Source organism: Chiroxiphia lanceolata, chromosome 9 (genome assembly GCF_009829145.1).
Source record: "Chiroxiphia lanceolata isolate bChiLan1 chromosome 9, bChiLan1.pri, whole genome shotgun sequence".
NCBI classification, from domain to species: domain Eukaryota; kingdom Metazoa; phylum Chordata; class Aves; order Passeriformes; family Pipridae; genus Chiroxiphia; species Chiroxiphia lanceolata.
Window position 1 is genome coordinate 27,755,159 of NC_045645.1, and position 21,062 is coordinate 27,776,220.

A 21,062-nucleotide genomic window follows, 5' to 3' on the forward strand; every position below is an offset into this window, starting at 1 on the left:
AAAGGCTTTCTGAGACAGGGGGGTGTCAAAGCACTCAAAGGACTTTGTGAGAAGTTTACAAACCAAAAGGCAATAATTTTTCCTTTCACTCCTTGCAGATACAATTTGTATTTCCACGATTACTATATGTCTTCACAAAGGATTTCGAAAGAATTCAGATGAGAGCCTAACTTCTGACCCTGGGGCTAAAGAGGCATATACGCCAGAAAACGTTGCAATTTCAGCTATTTTTTTTATAAAAAATCTATAAATATCAGTTAAAAGGAATCCATGATCTCATAATAAGTCAATGGGTCACAGTTACGCTCTTCTTATCTTCCCTTTTTTTCCCCTATTGTTTAAAAATAGGAAACAGCACCACATGAAAATGTTTAGCCAGAGATAAATCGTGTGACCGAAATACAGGAGTCAGGAAACTGGTGTTTTAAAATAATGTCATCCTCATTTTCCCCAGCACACTCTACTATTGTTGATGCCTCCAAATATTTAAGTGACTTAATAAATTAGTAACCTAGGCAACATTTGCCACAACACAGCCAGCTGAAAGAGTCCAGCTAAAAACTCCTAAAAAAATTCTTTTTTAAATCCATTTGTGCATAAATTAACACAAATGTTCCTTATAAAGAGGAAGGGCTAGCAGTTTTAACGTCAAAGGGCTAATTTTGCAATAAAGTTGGGGAGTAAAGCAACCAAAAAGAAAACAGGCTGTATCCAGCCCTCAGCTGCCCTCCAAATCACCACTGCCAATGCACAAGAAAATGAGCAGAGATTCAATAGCTGCTCTGGCACAGAGGGAACCCATCATTCACCCCCTGCATGCTTGTAAAAATTCCCTGGAGTCAAAAAGGGCTAACAGAGGAGCTGCCTCAGAGCAGGCACGAGCAGATCACCTGTAAGAGCACTTCACTCACATCTTTTGATACTCCCTGCTGCTGGCTGGCAAGGGAAAGCAGCATCTCTGCCCACAGCACACTGGACTGTTTTTCATCTGTAGCAAATGCAGTCACTTAAAACCTTGTTTTTTATTAAACTTTGCCTTTTACAAAGGGGCTCCGACTAGAAATCACTGTCACTTATCATCTCAACAAAATGAACAAAGGCTTTATGCCTTTGGTATTTAGCGTTTGCCCTTAACGCGGTACCTGAAGGCCACGATAAGGTCAGATATCACCACAGCAGGCATTGTCCAAACACACAGGAAATGACATTTCCCGGCCCAAAGAGGTTTATCTCCCAAGCCTGCTTTTGCACCAACTTTCTGGGCGAGTTAAAAATAATCCTATTGATCTGAAGGGAAAGAAACACTGGTGAACACTGACCTTCTCCACTTCCCAACACGAGACTGGCTGCACTCACCCTGCAGCTCTCCAGCTCCCTGCCAGCCTTCCAAGGGTCTCGACAGGATTTAAGGCGCAGGTGCAGCTAAATCTTGCCTAATAGCAAATGTTCTCTTGCAAGGAATTGCAGCTCCACGCAGTCAGAAGTGCAGCAGCAGACAAAACCCAGCCCACGCACCTCAAGGAGGGGAAAACCCTCTGTAACAGCCACCTCGCCCATCAGCCCGCCTGGTTTACGAGCCTTTTGGGGGTTTTTACATTAAAGACGCTGTTCCCACCTCCCCCTTGTCACACAGCTGCTTGTAACGGAGCTGGCGGGGGTGAGCCACAAGGTTTGGGAGCGGAGAGGAGGCGATATCCCAGCGCGTTTCGGGCATCCTGGGGCGTCCCGGCAGGTCCGGCACCACCGCAATGGAGATGCCGCCACCTGGTGGGACCTCCACGGGCTCGGGTGGAGCCCCGGGGTGGGGCAGGCGGGACTCACACCCAACATTCCCGCATGGACACCTCGGAAAATGCCCGCCAGCAGCACGAGCAGGGCTGGGAGGAGAGGATGTGCTGACTGACCATGATGAGATGCTCCTCGTTACCAAAGCCTGTTGGTGCTCATCCAAAGCGAGAGGGTCTTTGCATTTTTAGATACAACTGGAAGAAATGAAAGAAGGGAAGAAAAAACCCCCCCCAAAAAGGTAGGTGTCAAGCTACCTACAAAACCATAAAGAACCAGAAACCCCTGAGAACAGAGTCATTGATATAAAAGAGTTGAGCAAGGAAGACAACGGGTTGCTGGAATGGATAATTCACAGGAATTGGGCTTTTGAACTGAATTTCACTGGGAGATGCTTCTGCTCAGTGCCTGAGCCACAGCTATTTTTCAGTCTCCACATGACACTGTGTGCATTACCGTGGCTTCAGTCCTGAGCCTGATATTTTCTGAGGGCCAATACTTAAAAGCCTGGAACTCGGGCCTGAGGCAGCCAAGAGACGTTTCCATCTGGTTGCACGAGGTCTGGGGCTTTTTCTGAAGTCAGAGTCAGCGAAGCTCTGCCTGCAGATCAATATCCATGAAAAGGCATGGATCACTTCTAGCCTGTGTTGGAAAAGGCTTCTCTTTCTGCCAGGAGAAAGGGGGGTGAGGAGGCTCATTCTGACAGCGAGGAATGTCTCCAGACTGCCCGCAGGATTAGAGGACAAGGTGATGAAAATGTCCACATCTGATCTGCACTGGAGTTTGTACAACAACCATCATCATTTAGCACTGCTGGTAAAAGAGAAAGACATTTCCTAGTCCAGATAAAGCCCCAGAGCAACAATGCTTGTTCATAGGATGAACACTGAAGAACAGACCCTTCCCTGTGCTATTTCAGCAACTCTTCTGCAATTTTAGCACAGGAGCGTTTGCAGTGAGCTCAGAGCAGGCACATTAAGAACAAATCTGACAACCACCCGTTACAGAAGTTTACAACCTGTTTAGACACAGACTGTAAGTCAGGCAAAAACCCATTCTGCCCCCATCACATGCAACATTTAACACCAATGCTGCGATGCTGGCTTTAGAATTCATTCCTACAAAATCCATGGATGTTCAGTCAGCCACACCAGGCAACGTAATTACTCTGTTTTCACAGTTAGCTCTGAGAATGCTGTGAGTTCAGTTATTCCCCTGCCTCCTCCTCCCAAAACCTGTTTCAAAGAGTAGAGAAAAAGACCTTGAAACACGGGGGGGTGCTTTCAAAAGTCGGTTATCCCTTGTGCAGAGAAAAAAATTCATACCATTAATCCAGGCAAGAGACCTCTTCCCTCCTACCCGTTACACACACGCCGTGAGTCTGAATGGAAGCTGTCACCCAGAACACATGTCAATACATATTTTACAGAAACATTACTTGTGTGTCAAAACCAGTTCTTGGAAACATCATCTAACAGCACTCACATGATTTGTGTTTCACGAGCAATTAAACCTATCACTCCAACGAGCAAATCTGCTGTTCCTGTCCACTACTCAAACATCAGGTTAGAGGAACCTAATTATGTTTCAAACTCTGTCCTTCAGTAAGAAAACTGTATTTCCATGATAATGTCCCGGCTAATTCCCTAAAGCAGAGGCTGTCCAACCTCCAGAACGCAGAATGAAACAGCCACCCTTGGAACTGGTGCAGCTAAGGCAGGAAATGCAAAAATAGCCAGACTGTGATTTAGATCTCACAGTGAAGTCAGACAAGACCTCAGTGTCACACTGAAATCACATCCCAGACATTGTAAAGTCCTACTGTATTCACATCACTGTCATGCTGCTGGCGAGCCGCAGAGACCAGTAATGACGGGACTTTACTGCTGAATTCTTTTCTCTGTGCTTACAGACGAAGTTTTACAGGCTCTGCAACCAGACCAGCTCCCCTCGTGCCAGTAATTACCTCCCTGGATAGACACAAAGTGGATGGCACACCACTGCCGAGCAGAGCTGCACAGAAATAAACAGCTGTCTCTCTTCAAGTGCCTGCTGAACTCTTTTTCTTTAAAATACACGTTTCCACTCCTTGGGCCACTTTTCAGACCTTTCATTTGGGGCAGCTTCCCAACACAGCGGTCCACGTTCATAGAGACACGTTGGAAAAGAAATGTGATGACATCAAAAGCTTCGTTTCTTGCCGTGCCAGAAAACGCTCCTCCACTTTTCATGTGCTCGATATTCCTTCCTTCCTTCCCCCAGCCGTTCATGGTGAAATAATTAGTGTTAGTGTTCTCATTGTTTATCAGACAATACAGACAATAAGGCTAAGCTTTCTGCTCCTGTTTTCTTTCGCTATGCTGCTGTGGTTCCTCAAACAACTGTGCAAGGCTTTACTTTTAATCCTATGAATAACACTTGTCACTCATAGGTTTGTAACCCACATTTAGCTGTGCACAAACATGGCACAGTTTCAGCTTGATTCACTGTCTGCAAACTTCTCCAGATGTGCTCATGCAAAGAAAAAAAAAGCTAATAAGCAGGAGGAAACAAACAAATAGTAGCTAATGCAATGGCAATATCTTAGGGAAGGAGAGAAGACACAACTCCATCAGATTCTTTACGAGGGAGAGGGATAATGAGCTGTTTCTAAACACAGACTAGGAGTAATTAGTTATTGTCCTTGGGCTACGAGATATATTTTTACATGCTTGAAGTCTACCCTGATTTTTTATAGCCTGTGAGCTGGCTGGGCCCTGTCACAGGGAATTTTTTTCCCATTTATCTACACGTTAGTGTCAGACTACAAACACATCACAACATATGACTTTATCAACAAGCAATGTTCCTCGCTGTGGCTAATTTTGAAACCGCATTCCTGCTTCCACTCATGGAAGATACAACCTTGGGTAACAATCAGATAGCCTGGTGCCAGACATCCTCTTCTTAAGTACATTCTCATTTTACCTCTAGAAAGTGTTTTCAACAAACAAACCACCTGAAGGCAATCTGCTTTCTTTGGAGCAACCCTTGACAGCAGCAGAGAGGTATTTTTGTGGAAAGCTGCATTTTATAGTCTCAGCTTTAGGCTGGGATTAACAAAAGCAAGCTAGGCAAGAAGCAGCAAGCTAGACACAGTAGAAATTACTAAAAATCCCAAACTTCTATTACAATTAATTGTGCTAAGTATAACTTCACTCATTGATGCACCAGACAGAAAGTAGACAGACAACTCTGTCCCACTGCACCAGCTTTTCAAGCTTCCAAAATAAACACAAAGGTCTTTGAACAGACCATGCTCTCCAGAAAAGCTGCAGCCTGATCTTCCTCATTTGATATGTGCAAAGGTTCAGGCTGGTGGTATTCACAATAATTACCTGTCATCAGGCAAGAAACACAGCAGAGTTCTTGCAGATAACTTATTCATGTCATCTTTGTGTTTCAGGAATAATGCAACCAGTAACAGATCAATGACACGGGTAACAGAGAGCACTTGCTTCTAGTTTTACAGGGCAGGGAAAACCTGGGGAATCTCACTGGGATTCAGGGCAGGGGAGGAAAACGACAGGGACAATCATCAGCGTGAGAGGGTCTGATGTTAAAAAGTACCAATAAAAAAGTGGTTTTACAGGTTCTCCACAAGCATGGAAACACAGAACGGTTTGGGTTGGAAGAGACTTTAAAGCTCATCTCATTCCAACCCCCTGCCATAGACAGGGACACCTTCCACTAGACCAGGTTGCTCCGAGCCCCTTCCAGCCCCTTCCCTTGAACACTTCCAGGGATGGGGCAACAATAACAATATTAGACAAAGGTAACACGAGCACACACCACAACTGGCCCCTTTTCAAGGCTTGACCATCAAATTTGTTACAGGAGGGAAAACAAGATACTGCCAGCGGTGCTCTTCACTCTGAAACCTGGGAGTAATTATCGTTAGATTACCAAGACAAACAAGAGGGAGAGACAAGGACGAGATAAAACAGAATTTCCACTATTTAGGTGCTGATAGAGAGATTAAGCCCGACTGCACTTCAGCTGTGGGAGCCTAAACAAACCAGAGGCCAGGCCACATAAATCAAGCTAATTTTAAAAGGTTACATACCAGGGAGAGTTTGACAAAGAAGGGGGAAACAACCCCGCGTCCTGCACTGCTAGAGATTTTAACATCCCTTTTACGAATAATAAACGTGCCAATTCAACACGGACCAGTAAGTCTGGGGCGACGGGACCCACCGTATCAGCACCTCCCAGGCCCTTAGTACCTCATTAATGCTAATTGGAGACGGCAGCGCTCAGCCCCGCCGGCACCCGCATCCCGGGACCGCGGGCACACAAAAGGCTTGGACGCGGATCCCAACACCGCAGCATCCCGCACCCCGCCACAGGGGACGGCGCGGGCTGGGGTGAACCGGCGGCTCCGGGAAGGGAGGTGGGGAGGGTGAAGAGGCTCGGGAGCTCCGGCAGCGGGGAGAAAATAAAGGAAGAAAGAAGTTGGGGCCGGGAAGTTTTCCGCCGCTCCCCGCCCCGGCGCCCCACTCACCGTAGACGCGGACCCAGCCCTGCTGCTGGCAGACCGACTCCCGCAGGACGCGGTCCAGCGCGCCGCCCGCCTCCAGCTCCTCCGTGCCGGGCTCCGGCTCCGCGAAAGGCTCCGCCGCCCATCCCGCCGGCTCGCCCGCCGCTCCCGGGGGCGCCTCCATGCTGCGAACCGGGGAGGGGGGGGGGGACGAGGAGGCGCCGCCGCCCGCGCTGCGCCCCGGCCGCGCTTCGCCTCAGTGCGGCTCCATCGCCGCGTCCCGCCCCTTCCCCGCCCGCCGCGTCAGCGAGGGCGGAGCCCCCGCGCCCGCCCCGCCCCGCCCCGCCCGCCCTGAGGGAGAGCTGGGAGGCGGCGGAGGTTCTGACCCTTCCTCCTCTCGGAGCCGCCGGCAGCCTTTTCCCTTTCCCCTTCCCCCGCCGTCCCCATCCCGGGGCCGCCTCGCTGCGCGGGGCTCGGTGTGGCCGCCCCTGAGGGGCTTCAAAATGGCCCCCGAGCGGCCCCTCCCTTCAGCCGCGCCAGGGCAGCGGTGGAAGGGGAGTTGTGGCTCGGGAGAAGCATCCCAAAGAAGTACTAATCGGGATAATCCCGCGAGGGGGGGGATACGGCCACAGCGCGTCTCGCAGCGGCCCTTTCTCCCGATAGCGCCACGGGAACGTGAGGGAGATGGATTTACCGAGATGGGGTTTCCCGGGCGCAGAGCACGTCTGACCGAGACTGATAAATCTTTCATGCGCTTTACACAGCCTGTTTCTTTCAGGTACACGAGAAGATGTGCTGCAGGGAAAGGAGGACAACTGGCTTGATAAAATCCATTTCATTTAGGGGATTTGCGGGCTGTTTTGTCCTGAATGCCTATTTACCGACCTCCCTAAGTAAACCACCTTTTAGTTTTCTATTTCTGTTTTTTTATTTTGGTGAATTTCCCAGTGCTTAAGGTACACGTTCTCTAAAAATCTAGGATGAAATAGCTGTGAGTGAAGCACGCCTCCAACGCTGTCCTTTAAATCATGGCATTGTGACTGGAATTTTCAGGGAAGATGGGCAAAGGGGTTCAGCTTGCTTTAGGTTCCATCCCTGTGATCTCTTGGACTGAATCCATGCCTGTCCGTGATCCGTATGAACTGTGTAGGTTCACCCAAGTGCGTAGATTCAGTGATTATCCCCGTTAGCACAGGCTGTGTCCGAGGGCTCATCTCTGCACACAACTTCTGCGTTGGTATAAAGGCACTAATTTTTTCTTTATTGCAATAGCAGTTTAATGAGTGTGGATCCCTGGCAGTTACGCTGCCATTCAGCTGCTTTAAAAGAGATCCAGCTCCCACACCTTCTCACCATGCTTTGTTTTGCACTAGAGCAGAATAAGAGGGTTCAGACAGTGAGTTACTGCTGAAGAGCAGTAGCTTCCCTCAGAAAGGGCTGTAACTCCCTGAGCTCTGCAGCTTGGCAGGTCCCGATCAGCTGCCTGAGCCTGAACGTTTGTCTTAGGAATTCCCAAAGGTTCCTCTTGGGAGCTGAGGGCTTGCAAAGTGGCAGCGAACGATGCCCTCCTGCTGCAACTGGGTTGGAGCACCCTCACACCAGTATAGTTGTGTCCCTGATGGAAGGTGTATTAACTATTTCAGTGGAGGAAAAAAGTCCTGCCAGCCCTATGATTAATTGATGAAACTTTGTTTCCTGTGGGTTTCTGTCTCATGCTTGGCTGAGAGCTCGACCTGAATCTCGCCCTACAATTGGGTCATTCTCTACCCAGTTGGGAGAGAAGCAACCTGAGTTCACATCACAGTTTTTCCATTCTATGTTGGGAACATGCATCCTGCTGCAATTTCCAAGCTGAATTGGAAAATGAATAAACCTCCTTCTTCCAAATGTTTTGTTGTTTCATGATTGGCAAAACAGATGTAACCCAGCTTCCTACAAATTCACACCTGGTATCTAGCAGAGGGCGGGCACCCTCAGTGCAGAGGCTTGTAGGATCTCTCTGCTTTACCTTGCTGCCAATTTTCATTATTCCTGCAGAGATTTATTTAGCTCTTGGACCTTTATTCCTCTGTTTGTTTTCTTTGAAACAGACCAGCAAGTTCAGCACTTCCTGAGGTTGTAGGAGGTAAGAGGCAGGATCTAGGGAAAGAGAGATCCTGTGAGCTTGATGGTGTCAGCCTCAATTCTTTGGGAAATGAGGATTTTAAAATTACTCCCACAAACAAGAAGAGTTAAACCAGGATGAAACCTGGTGAGGATTTATCCCTCCACCACTGTGACAGGAGTGATTCTGCACAGAAGCAGCACACCCAGTAACCTCTCCTTCCTCTTTCCCACCCTAAAACACGTTCTGCCTCGTGGTTTCAAAGTTCTGGGAGCTGAGGGTGTGCGGGATACTCCTTCCAGAGCAGATATCTGCATAAAAAGCCATAATAATACCGTAAAGGAATAGGAAAAGCAATTTTTCCCTCCTCCATTCTCTCTACCCCTGCTCATTCCCACTGCTGCTGATAGTATAACAATGTACATATTCTTCCAGCTTATCATTTAGGGGCCACGATCTGATAAACTCCTCAAGTTTATCCTACTCGCCCAGAGACTTCTCCATCCTTTACACAAGCCTGGGCTGTCTCCCTGCTGTGGGAAACTCGCCCAAGGCACACGGTGGGAAAGGGGGATGAAGCTGCTTTGAGAAGCAGGAGAGGAGCTGGCGTGTTGTGAGGGAAGGATGTGGCTGCTAAGCTACTGCCAAAAGTGGAGTTTTAAAAATCTGCAGCACAACCCTGGGACAACATTTATTCAGGAGCAGTGCAAGACACCAGCAACTGGTTCCCATCAAGTGAGGACCGGTTGTATCTGCAAGTATGATCAAGCCATCCTAGCAGCAAGGTCTGGAAGGACTGGCTAGTGTGGTTTCTGAGATTCACACGGCAGCAGGAGACAAAATCCATTCTCCTGCCCCATTTGTGAGGTTTGGGGCAACACAAACAATAATAAAGGGCAGGGATGACTAAAATAGGAAGGCTGGTTTTGCAGGCATGACAGGAGCAAAAATAGACATATTTTATAAATAAAGATGTTCTGGAAATTAGAGACTCCTGAGTTTCATGCTCACCAGCTCAGCTGTTCTGGCTGTGGGCCTTCTCCACCAGTAGTGCACAGGGGATTTGTGTGGGAATAAATGAGCAGTAATATAAGCACATACATGAAATTCCCTTAGTGTAAACCAGACCCATTAGTTGATCTACTCGTGGATGTCACATTAACCCACAGGCTTTAGTTAAACTAGGACTGGAGGTTTGCTCAGAATAGGTCAAATCCAAGTGTTTGAATAGAGCTGCATATGTATTTCCACTAAGCCCAGGACTGTACGTGTTGTAGAAGAAACTGAACTACACAAAAGTGACTTGAGGAAAAGAAACCTTTTGAGCTGACCTTCTTCCAGCAGAATGAATTTGTGTCTTCAGGAGCGATCAAGTCTCAGTTCAGTGATCTTATCTCAAAAAAAGGCAATAATAAAATGAGAAGAGACGTGGAGGAGGGCGGTAAGGACAGTGGAAGTGATGGGATAGATACCATATGAGGAAGAAAGGCTAGAAAAACAAGGAGCTCCAATTTGGAAGAACAAAACCTTGGGACAAACAAAGACAGAGAAGTCTGAAGAGGTCAAGAGAGGTCTGGTATGGAGCTGGAATTCTTTTCCCTTTCCTTCACAACACAAGAGCGAAGGATCACGGAGAGAAACGTTCAGGAGCCAGGCCTAAAGCAGACAAAAGGAAGTACTTTTTCACACAACACATAATTACATTGTGGAACTTATTGCCACAGGATGTCGTGGAGGCCAAAAGTATAAATGAATAATAATAATAATTAAAAAAAAAAAAAAAAGACAACAAAAGGGATTACACAAATTCATGCAACCTCCGGCTTAGGAAGTCCCTCAACTGCTGATTACCAGGAGCCGGGAGGATATGCCGGAGGAAGGATCACTTTATACTCTCCCTCTTCCGATATCCCTTCCTAAGCATCTGCAGCTGGCCACAGCCAGGCACTGGTTGTTGCCCAAGGTGGACGTTTATTCTGAGCCAGCCAGGCAATGCTTATATCCTCCTGGGAACTCCCTATGGATGGAGCCTTAGGGACCAGAGGCGTCTCCTGGACAGATATGGGACTTACTCCTAATTTTGTTACCTCCAGTCCGACGTGGTCACATCAAAGTCAGTCGTGGCCACTCTTTGCTGATTTAGGCTGGTGTAATTGAGGCCAGATTGAGCCCTGGAACCTTCAGAGAGACTCTTCCGCTTTCCCTGCCCCTGGGATTAAGCACTGAAATCTCTGTGCTAAAACCCTCTTTGAACGGGGATGGCAGATAATGCACAAACTGATTAAAAAAAAAAAAACAAACCACCAGCACTGGGGAAAGTTAAATATTAAAGAGCCAAGGCCCAGTTTTAACTGCTGCTGCCATCCCTCCTTCATCTCGTGCCAACTGCCTCCAGGATACATGTGCTGACACTGAATTTCTACCTCACAAAAGGCAGTCGCAGCATGGGCTTTAAACTCAGCCCATTAATGCCGGGATAGGAAGCAGCAAAATAGAACAAAGGCAGCGAGGGGCTCCTCCAGCTCTCACCCACTCTGACCGTGCCCAATCCATCCCTGCATCACAGGGCACTGTATCCCCCGCCCCAGTGAGGCATTTTTCCCCTTTGACTTCCCAACATTAGTAGGTCTAAAACATTTTGCTGCCCGCTTCGCCCTGCTGTAACTAAACTATAATTTTCACTAGCAGAGAGCAGGGATTTGGGAGAAACATCTGGTCTCATTTCATCAGGATAACAGCCCCGTCTCTATTTATACACACACTGGGATCGTTGTAGCTCTCAGCTGTTCTTCCCTCGACAGCCCCTTTCAAGCTACCCTGTCCTGCTCTGTCGAGTCGAGGCCAGGCTGCTGTCCCGTGAAACAGGAACCAGGGCAATTCCACAGAAAAATGTGGACTTGTGAGAGCTTGTCCTCTCCACACTTGGCGCTTGCTGTCTGCCGGGCTGGTGACAATGTACCTTGATGGATGGTTGCTCCTGTCCTTCTATCCTGGTGGAGAGAAAACAGGGAAAATCCGTCCAACTAGACAGTTTGTTGGAACGGGATGCTCTCTAAGATCCCTTCCAACCCAAACCGTTCTGTGACTGGGAAAATAATAGCAATTTTCTCAGTAATCCCAGAGATCTTGCAGGGATCGGACCTGCAAGGAGCCAGCCTCGTTGGCCTGAATACACCGATCTCAATAGCCTGAATTTTTCTCCAAAATCACAGTGTGGATTTTAGAGGAATATTCAGACCATTGAGAAAAGCCCTGGCTTTTCTTTGTAAGGTGTTAACAAATAAACTGTGACCCCGTAGAGACACGGGAGGGCCAGAGACTCCGCTTGGGAAAGCAACACGTCCTACTTTATTCACCACGGTGGGAAAAATCCACTCTGCTGCCTCCACTCCAGTGCTCACAAGACATCACATCTCATCCAGCGTGTTTAAAAAAAACCCTCAAGTCAAATGGCCAAGTACCTGGAAAATTGCCACACTGCACATTCAGCAGTGCAAGTCACTGTCTAAAAGGAACGCTCATCCCTTGAACGATGGTGGTGTGTGGGTCAGCATTAATCATCCCGAGGAAGTCTATCCCACTGCCCTGCTGTTCCCTCCAATGGGCTGTTGTCTCCTCCCATCCCGATCCACTTCTAGCCCTGCATGCCCCCAAAACACAGCTATTTCACTGTCACTCACCCTCCTCTTTTGAGCAGGTCTGGACCGTTTATTAATCATTTTCTGACACAGCTACTAGAGGAGGAACCACTTGAAGACACCGGTTTTTGTAACCCAAACTAGGCCAGCGTTTTCAGATGCTCCTGTTGATTATACTGAGGCTGCAAACTCCCTGGAGCAGGATTGAATTTCACCCTGCCTTTATAACCATCTGATGGGATCCTGCCCCTTCAATATACTCCCTCAGAACATTGTTTTCACCTGTGACCTGAGGTTGGGCAGATCAATATTTGTTTACTCAGCTCTAATCTCCATATGAACTTGGTAATCCAAGTCCACCCGAACACAAGAGAAAGGGCCACTCCCTCCTATTGCATGAATCAGACAGAAATGTGGACCCTTCCTGCAACACCAGCCTTTCAGAGCAACTCTTGAGCAGGAAATATGACTCAGTCTTGGGAGAACATCATCCAAAAATAAACCCTGGTGATTCTGTGGACAGCTTGGGGTGAGGGGTGACCAAGTGACCCCTTGTGAGCTCTTTACTTCTATGACTCTTCTAGCTGGGAAATATTTTTTTTCCTCCTTGGAGCCAGCCCTTTTGCAGCACATTGGATAACTTTGTAAGATACGTCCAAAGTGCACCAAACCAGCCAATTTCTGTCTAATTGCTAAGAAACATCCTCTCAACCTGAGAAAAACTACTCAGAGGAGACTAAGGGAGCAGCCTGAGATAACAGCACCTTATCCTGCCAATGGGATGCTCTTAGGGTGAAATCTGTCTTCATCCCAAGTCCTTCATCAAAAACAAGTGTGAAGGCATGCACAGCACTGACTTTCCCCCCCCCCCCCTCTCATGGGATTTGAGGAAGAGGGAAATGAAGAGGCTGGCGCTGGAATACAAAGTTCTGATTCCGGATCTCTTCCTAGGCCAAAAAGCTCAAGGAATGGCTGGATTTGGCCATGCCAGGGTACCTGAAATCTGATCAAAGGCACTCACAAGTCAGCACAGGGCCTCTGTTAAAGAAGGTGGAGGTTCCTCTCTGTCTGCAGGAGCTGCTCAAATCCTCTGCTCTGACAGCACATCCCCTTGCCTTGCAGGTCAGGAATATTCAGACATAAATCCTTCAGCAGTCAAAAGCAGTCAGCTGGCTTTAAAGCCAAAATGGCTTTTTCTTTTTTTTTTTTTTTAATTTCTCTTTTTAATAGTGGCTGTCTGTCTGCTGCTGCCCTGACTTTAAAACAAAATAACCAGCCTCCAGCAACCTTCAGAACAGATCTGTAAAACTCTCCAGCTGACTCTAACAAGCAAAGGCAAGACTGTGACAAACCTGCCAGCTTTCTCTTAGTGGGTTGGATCATCTTCAGGGAGCCCAGGACTGGCATTTAAAAATGTAGCCTTTGAACCAGCTCTTTTTTTGTGATGAAGCTGGTCCCCAGGACACTGGGGAGGTGACGACAGCAGATGCCATGATGAGTCAGTGCAGGGAAGGTCGTGGGATGGACGTGGGGGTCAGTGACAGGGTGCAGTTACTGGACTGTGCTCAGCCAAAGAGGCCTGGGTTTTAACTTTGAGCAAGAAATGAGGCCAACAAGGAAGGAATGATTTATTTGTCCCTATTTTTCTTGTCAGTCTCCCAGTTAGATGGCTTGAACTTGGGGCAAAGAATAATCACTAGGTTTATCTCCATCTCCAGAAACACAGGATTCTTTCTCTGGGCTGCCTGTATTACGAATTTAATCAATTTCTCTCTGCTATATTTTTGTCTCCCTTGCCCAGATGGGTTCCCTTCCTTCCCTATTGTGAACAGAGACAGATGCAAATAACAAGGCACTTGTGCTCTGTTGTGTGGTTACCTAGAGAGGCTGTTGTTTGCAAACAAAGGCTGTACCAGGGCACAAATAGCCTCTTTTGGTGTAGTCTGGACATGGCTCTTCATTAAAAATACTGCTGTGGGTTTCCCCATGCTGCCCTTCCATATTTACCATTGGAACCCCGGGGGGCAGGCAGTGGAATCATCCACCAAACACGAGTGATCAAGAGCTCTGTGAGATGCTGACATTTCACAAGAAAGGAGGAGCAAACTCCTCCTCTCCCCTCCCAGTCCTCCAACCTATTGTTCCTTTAGATGTTCGAACAAATAAAGGAAGAACACTGCTCTGGAGCTCACAACAGCTCACATACACATGAAGAGAACCTCCAGCCTTCTCCCCTGTCCTGTGAGCAGACCCTGGCAGTCAATGCACATTCCCTTGCACCACAAACAGGAGCTGCTTGTGGTTTTACAGGGGCTGGATGCCAGTTTGGGGAATTTCCTCCTGGACCACACACAAGCAGTTGACTGTAGCTGTCAGCTCTCAAAGCGAAGTCCAGCCCTACGTCCCAGCAGGAGGGCACCTGCAAAGATCCTGGGGTGGAGATGCATCCCTGCCTCTCACCTGGGATCCTCATGGGAGCAGAGCCTGTCCCACAGGGTTGATGGCCATGGTGTGTCCTCACCCAGGAGCAGGTCACAGTGACAGGAGTGAGATACTCAGTCCCTGCTGAAAACACAGAGGTCATTAAAGCTACATGCCAATGCTTGTACTAGTTCAACTTGAATTAAAATAAACTGTAGGAATGCCAGAACTGGATCATACAAAAGAAAACTCAGTCTCAGAGCAGGAACTGTCTTACAGTGAAAAATAGCTGTGTGGTGCTGGTCACAGCAGCACTTCAGCCCAAAGAGTGCAACCAGGATTTAGGGTTGCAGGGAAGACATCCAGGACATTGGAGGGGTACAGAGGCAGACTGAAAACCATAAAAACACCTTGGGCACTTGAGAAGAAACACCTGAACAGCAATACCTCCACTGAACACAAGGTTATAAACACATGACAATAACAGCCACAATCAGAGCAGTGATGTAGCTTTGCATTTCTGAGGACTGTTCTCTCTCCTGAGAAGGTCTGGGATTCCTTGGTTACCAGGTGAGCCTCAGGTCTCACTCTCCAGGCCTTTGTTTTGCCTGCCAGGGTCTCCACAAGGATTTGGTCCTCTCTTTCTCCTGGGTGAGGGAGTACAAACCCACCTGGGTATTTACTTTAAGAGATGGGCAGCAACATCCCTCCAGGGGGTACCTGCTGCTCCTACTGTGCCTACATAGCATTTGGGGCATCAGATGTTCTACCTCAGTCAATTAAAAGTGTCCCAGGATAAACACACTGTCATTTCCTTTCAGCTTTTCCAGGAATAAAGCAAGCATTTGGAGTGCAGGTGACAGCAGTGCTGTCTGTACAGGAGAGAGTCCTGAAGGTGCTGAGCAGACCAGAGCAACACTGGGGGAAGACAAGCAGCATAGGATGGAACCCTTTTTACAGTCCCTATTCTGCCCTTAATTACAAGCTTAAGTGATGGCTAATAAAGACGATCCAAAACAAATAAATTGAGCTGCTGCTCTAATTAAGCAGCTTTTGCTGCATGCAGTGAGCCAGACCCATCTGTGTCATAGTTCAGCAGAAGCCAGGAGGGTTCCACGAGGGATTCATCTCAATTACATCTGAATGGCTTCAAGGAGGAGCTGACCATCCTGCTTCCTACACTGCTGGCCAAGAAACAGCAGTCCATCCCCCAGACAGTCATCCTGGGCAGGGGCACAGTGATTCACAGTCATTCAGGTTGGTTACATCTGCCTTTATGGCAAGCACATTAAGGTGAGTCCTTCCTCGCCTATGGGAGGGAAGCTGGAAGCTGTTGGGAAGCAGCATTTTTTTTTCTCTGGCCAGAAAATGTCACAGCAATGACACTTCATGGCTGTGCCCCTGTTTTTTAAGCAGCCCTGTACAGCAGAGACAAGAAGCAATTACTATTGGCCTTATGCTTATGTGATGGATGAAATGAGCTGACAGACCCCCCGTGGCAAAGTGCAGCAAAAGGCTTTTCAAGTTGTCCACTTCAGCTCACAGGTAAGGGCTGATGCCTGGCAAGGGCAGAGGGGAAGGACAGTGTATAATGTGGAGAGAGCCCATGCTGTGACTGCCCTGCAGTTCCACAGCTTTAATCCCAGTAGCCTGAACTCCCAAACCACATCTAGTGCTCCCACAAACCTCCTCTCTCCAGGTGTGCAGTGCCTGATCACCTCTGCAGGTCCAGACCAAAATGTTTAGGGCTCCCTGTGCACGAGTGCAGACTGACAAACACTGAGCACTCAGGAGATATGTAGGATATTTTCCATGGGAGTGTAGTCTCAGCACTGCATCTTCTATGACCACAGCTGATATTTTAATATCCACCTGCCCCAGAGAAGAGCCAGTTCATGATCCTTTTGCAGGATTCTGATCCAAGCTGTGCACGTCTAGTAACAATACAGTATATCTAAAACCAGTACCAGCACTCAGATTGAGCCTGCTCCCCCCTCCCTCACATCACCACAATGCACCAGGGCTCACGACCCCAGTAGGAAAGGCACTCTCTCCCCAAGTTACTAAAATACCACTAATTGGAGGCAATCCTAGAAGGAAAAAGGGGATATACGGAAAAATCTCACATCCATTCAGTTGCAGTGCATCCCACGTTGTGGCACATCAGCTGGAGCTCTGATCAGGGCACAGATCCTGTCTGTCAGTCCCGTAGCTGTTGCTTTGGTCTTTGGAGCTCTGGCAGGATTTTATTAGAGGAAATCACCTCTCTTCCCCATCCTGAGTGCCAAACAAAAGGATGATGACGTGCAAACACGTGCTTCACTTGAATATAAAGACACACAGGTGGTGTGATCACCACTGCCAAGCAGGAGCTGCCTCCAACACAATCAGCCAGCAAAGTTTACTCCCTATCAAGGAACAGTTATGGCAGGACATGGGATGGACAGCCACGCTGTCCACGTGGCACAGCCCAGCCCTGTGCCTCTGTGGGGTAACTGCTGCGTGGAGCAGTAACTGCTGGATGTACCATGGTCTCCCTCTTAGGGTCACAGCTCTACCAGACAGCCAACACAGGCTTCTCCAAACCCAAATTTGTTGTCTCATACTCCCTCCCCCGCATGCATTCCCATCTGCCTTCTGGACAGAGAGTTATTATAAGATGCTTCAGCCCAAGCAGCACATTATTTTCTCTGAAAATAGTTTTCTCCCAAAATCATGTGCAAAAGGCAGCACAGCTTTGGAGTGCGAGATCCCCTGAGGGGGAGGGATGAACTTGTGGTTAAACCATGGGACAGAGAGTCAGCAGATCAGGGATTCTCATCCCCATCTCTCTGTGGCTCTGTGAGCTCTGACTCAACCCCATGGCCCCTGCATATTTGGTTTCTCCATCGGGAAAACCGGTGTGATGACACACTGCGATGGCAGCACGCAGCCCTTTATTGCTGCTGGGAACCACCACGTGCTCCTGCAGAGGAACACTCTCTCACTGAAAAAAAAAAAATCTAGCCTTTGGAATGCAAAATGCTCCTCTGCAAAGTTTTCTGCCGGTGTGGTTCACTGGAGCTGCAAAGATCTACTTAGACGCTCAAAATATTTACCCAGCATTTTTGTATTTACCCAATATTGAAAGCCTCACTTGGTGTTCAACGCCCAGCTCCCTGTGGATGCACAGCCACGTGGGCAGCTGTGTCCTGGGATGCTGTGCTGGGGGCAGCACTGCCAGGAGCTGCAACAACCCTGCTCTGCCTCTCAAGTCCCCCTGAGGTGGGACAAGGCACCCTTTCCTTCTCCCCATCCATTCCTCTCTCCCCTTCAGCACTCAGTCTCCCCCAGGGGTGCCTGCAGCTCAATCCCACAGCAGGACTTCCTTTGCTTCCCCCTCAAGCCCAGCACTGAAGATCTTTGCTCCTACACCACCATGCTGGAGCACCCCAAAGATACTCCTCAGCTTTATTTGGAAGAGCTTTATGAAACACCACCCTGGCAAGAGGATGGAGGGTTCAGTCTTACCTCCTGCAGGGTCTTGTGTTTCAGGGTGGGCATCCTGGACAAGCCTCCTGGAGAGGAGATGCTCAGGGCTACCAAGCTGGCAATGCCTCTGGTTATGCAGGATGTCCCATCCCCTCCTCTGCAGCCCCACTAAGTACAGTGATCACTGCAAAGAATTGTGGCATTTGATGGATCTCTGAGAACAACCTAATGACCTTACACTGGGGAAGTAAATCAATCATGTTTCTCAAGGGATCCTGTACCTGCCCTGCCTGGTCTTATCTTCAGGATTTGCTGTTCCTCTGTTTCCCTCTTTCAGCTCAAATCATCTCCCTCTCCAGCACCCTCTTTTCTTTGGATCTCTCCCGCTGTTCTTGTCCCTCTGCAAACATTGCTGCCAGGGCAGTGGCCACCAGCTCTACACACCAGAAAAGCCCTACTGAGGGTATTTGACAGTGCCTGCAGGCCCCTCTCTGAAGCCTCTGCCCCGTCCATTTGCCCTGAAACTCTCCCCAACACGAGGGGCTACCTCTTTTTGTAGTATTTGAGCAACACCTTACAACAGCATAAGCCCTGCTTTCAAATCAGCCCCCTAAATGATGCATTAGCAAGAAAAAGTTACCTCTCCTCACCTCTCCAGGATCTTTACAGAGAAGAGGGTCTTTGCCTCCTTTTTACAAGTGTGGACACTGAACTTACACAAGTGACTTGTCCAAAACATCCAGGTGGAGAAGCAGCAGCAGAGCTGGAAGATGTTGTAAATCCCATCCCAGCGAAGTGGCCTAAGAACAGGACGTGCAAACAAAGGTTACGTGCAGGTTGCAAAAGGTGTAGAAGACATAAGGAAAGAGGAAGATTAAAACCAGGATGCAAGGCAGCATGATGTTCAGACCTCACTCCCATCCCACATGTCACTTCCAGTATCTGCCAGCACATCCCAGCATGCACCCCCACCACTGTGGTGTGTTCAGGACCTATCTCCCATGTCCTTGAAAGAGCAGAGCTCTGAAAGTGTGGGTTTTATTTTTCCAAATTATTTGCACTGGGGAAAGGGTATGTCCAGCTTAAAATCCACAGGGCCTCACACACCTCACTCAGGAGCTCAAATCCACACAAATCTCCTGTAATGATCAAAGACTAAAAGAACAAACATCCCAAACTGAAGCATAGCACAAAACTGTCCCAGCACCACAACGCTCCTCAATGTATGCTGCTCCTTTTCCACCAACTCCCACGGGACAACATCCCACGTGTCAGGAAAACCATGCTTAAAATCTGCCAGGCCTCATGTACCTGTACCCAGGAGCTACAATCCGCAGATGTCTCCGGTAATGACCAACATAGACCGCAAGAACAAACATCTTTCACTGCAAGGGCGATGCTTACGTGCTCCTCCTCGCACCAAGACCTTCACGCTGAGTCACCTCCTTTGATTTTTCCAGTCCGGGAGCGGTGTCTCTTGTGCCTTGGTCACCATTCCGAAGTCCAAAGGTGTGAAAACGACTCCTTTTCCTCTGCAAAAACGCCCCGGCGTTCCCGAGGAAAGGAAATCCCGTCCCGGTGAGGCAAAGCCTGGTTGCTGGGCTGTTGCTGCCATCTCCTGCCCAGCCGGTGCTTTGCCGCTCCCAACTTCCCCGGCCTTCGGCCCTCGTGCAAGGTGAAGGAGGTAAGAAAATGCAGGAATGCGAGAGTTTGGGAATGGGCTCGAGGCCCCTGCTCGGGCACTGTGGGTGGAGAGCGAGGTTCGTGCCACGGAGGTTGCCTCCACCAAGCCTCGGTGGTGGATGTGGATGAGGGTTGCCGAGCTCTGCTGATGGAGGAGTCACATTCAAAAGATGAAGGGGATAAATACGTGCAGTTAATGTGATTGCTAAGTGGACTGTTACTAGGCATAGCATGAGCTGTTCACAGTTCTTCCGGAAAACACAGGGAAATGAAATGTTTAATTCAGAGAGAACAGCAGGGCTATGTGATTTCTCTCCTGACACCCATCCAATGCGGGTTTTCTGGCAGGGACACAGAGTAAGTGGTGTGACTGGCACTAAAGCTGTGGCAGTAGAGTGTGTCCTTGATCAGAAGGTGAGGATACAGAGCCTTTGTTTTCCAAAATTGCAAAGACTTTCGTCCCTTTGTTCAAGGTTTTTGTTCTGCCTGAACCGCTGCCTTGCACACTCAGGTGACTTTTTTCTCTTGCCCTGGCACCACTGCCAGAGTGGGATGCCTGGGGGAAAAGGGGACATTCAAACAGTGGGCTGTTACAAGATGTAAAAACTATTAAACCAAACTTCCACATACCAGCTCAACAGAGTTTACTTGTGTCCCAGGTCTTCAAGTAGATGCTGTGGTAGATCCCTGAAGGTGTTTTACAAGGACATCAAACACCTATGTCACAATCTTGCTGGTTCTTGACCACAGGACATGGATTCAGCCAGGGTAAGTGGCAGCAGCAGCTGCTCAAAGGGCAGCACGTGGAGTGTAATCCCAAACCTGTGCATTCAGCTGTCAAAACAAAATGGCATCTTGTCTCTTCTGCACACATCTGTATAAGCTGGGGGGATCATTTCAGGTTTGCACCTTGATTTTCCCTCCCTCTAAGCAGGGGAAAGCATGCAGGTCCCATGGAGGTGAGGACTGCACAGCGCCCAGGTGGGATATAGCCAGGGAGAGATTCAGTGAACAGCCCTGACCCGCTGAATTTCATCAGTAGGAAGTTGTAAGGGGCTGCAGGAAAGGCAACTCTTATAAGCTAAACCCACACAGATACAGTATGAGCTTCAAAACTCTTCAACACAAAGTTTCTACAAAGAATTTTGACATTCCTGGTGAACCTGTTCAGAGCTGAGAGCCCACAGGCCACACGCAGTGGGGAGTGAATTCCCCGTTCCCCTCCCTGGGAAGCATCCTGGGCAGGCACCATCACAAAGCTGTCTCACCAAAGAGGAGCTCAGTGTCCACGTGTGCCTCCCCTGATGGGCTCCAGGACAGCAGCTCTGGCTGTGAGGGGCAGGGTCTGTGCCACTCTGCCTTGTCCAGGGAGCTGTAGTGGGGGTGTCCAACTCGTGGAATTTTCCATAGAATTGCCAAGTTCTCTGCTCCTCTGAAATAC

General features: G+C 48.6%; 1 protein-coding gene and 1 long non-coding RNA gene across 2 annotated transcripts in view; both read right to left on the minus strand.

Annotated features, from left to right (window-relative positions):
- The window catches only part of RASAL2 (RAS protein activator like 2), a 190,608-nt gene that overhangs the window by 158,402 nt on the left and 11,144 nt on the right, over positions 1-21,062 (minus strand). The gene's annotated exons all lie outside the window — the stretch shown is intronic.
- Positions 10,107-18,812, minus strand: LOC116790853. The gene is made up of 3 exons (XR_004358515.1): positions 18,589-18,812; positions 14,507-14,608; positions 10,107-11,398 (listed from the first exon to the last, which is right to left on the minus strand). It is a non-coding gene; the product is annotated as an uncharacterized LOC116790853 (long non-coding RNA).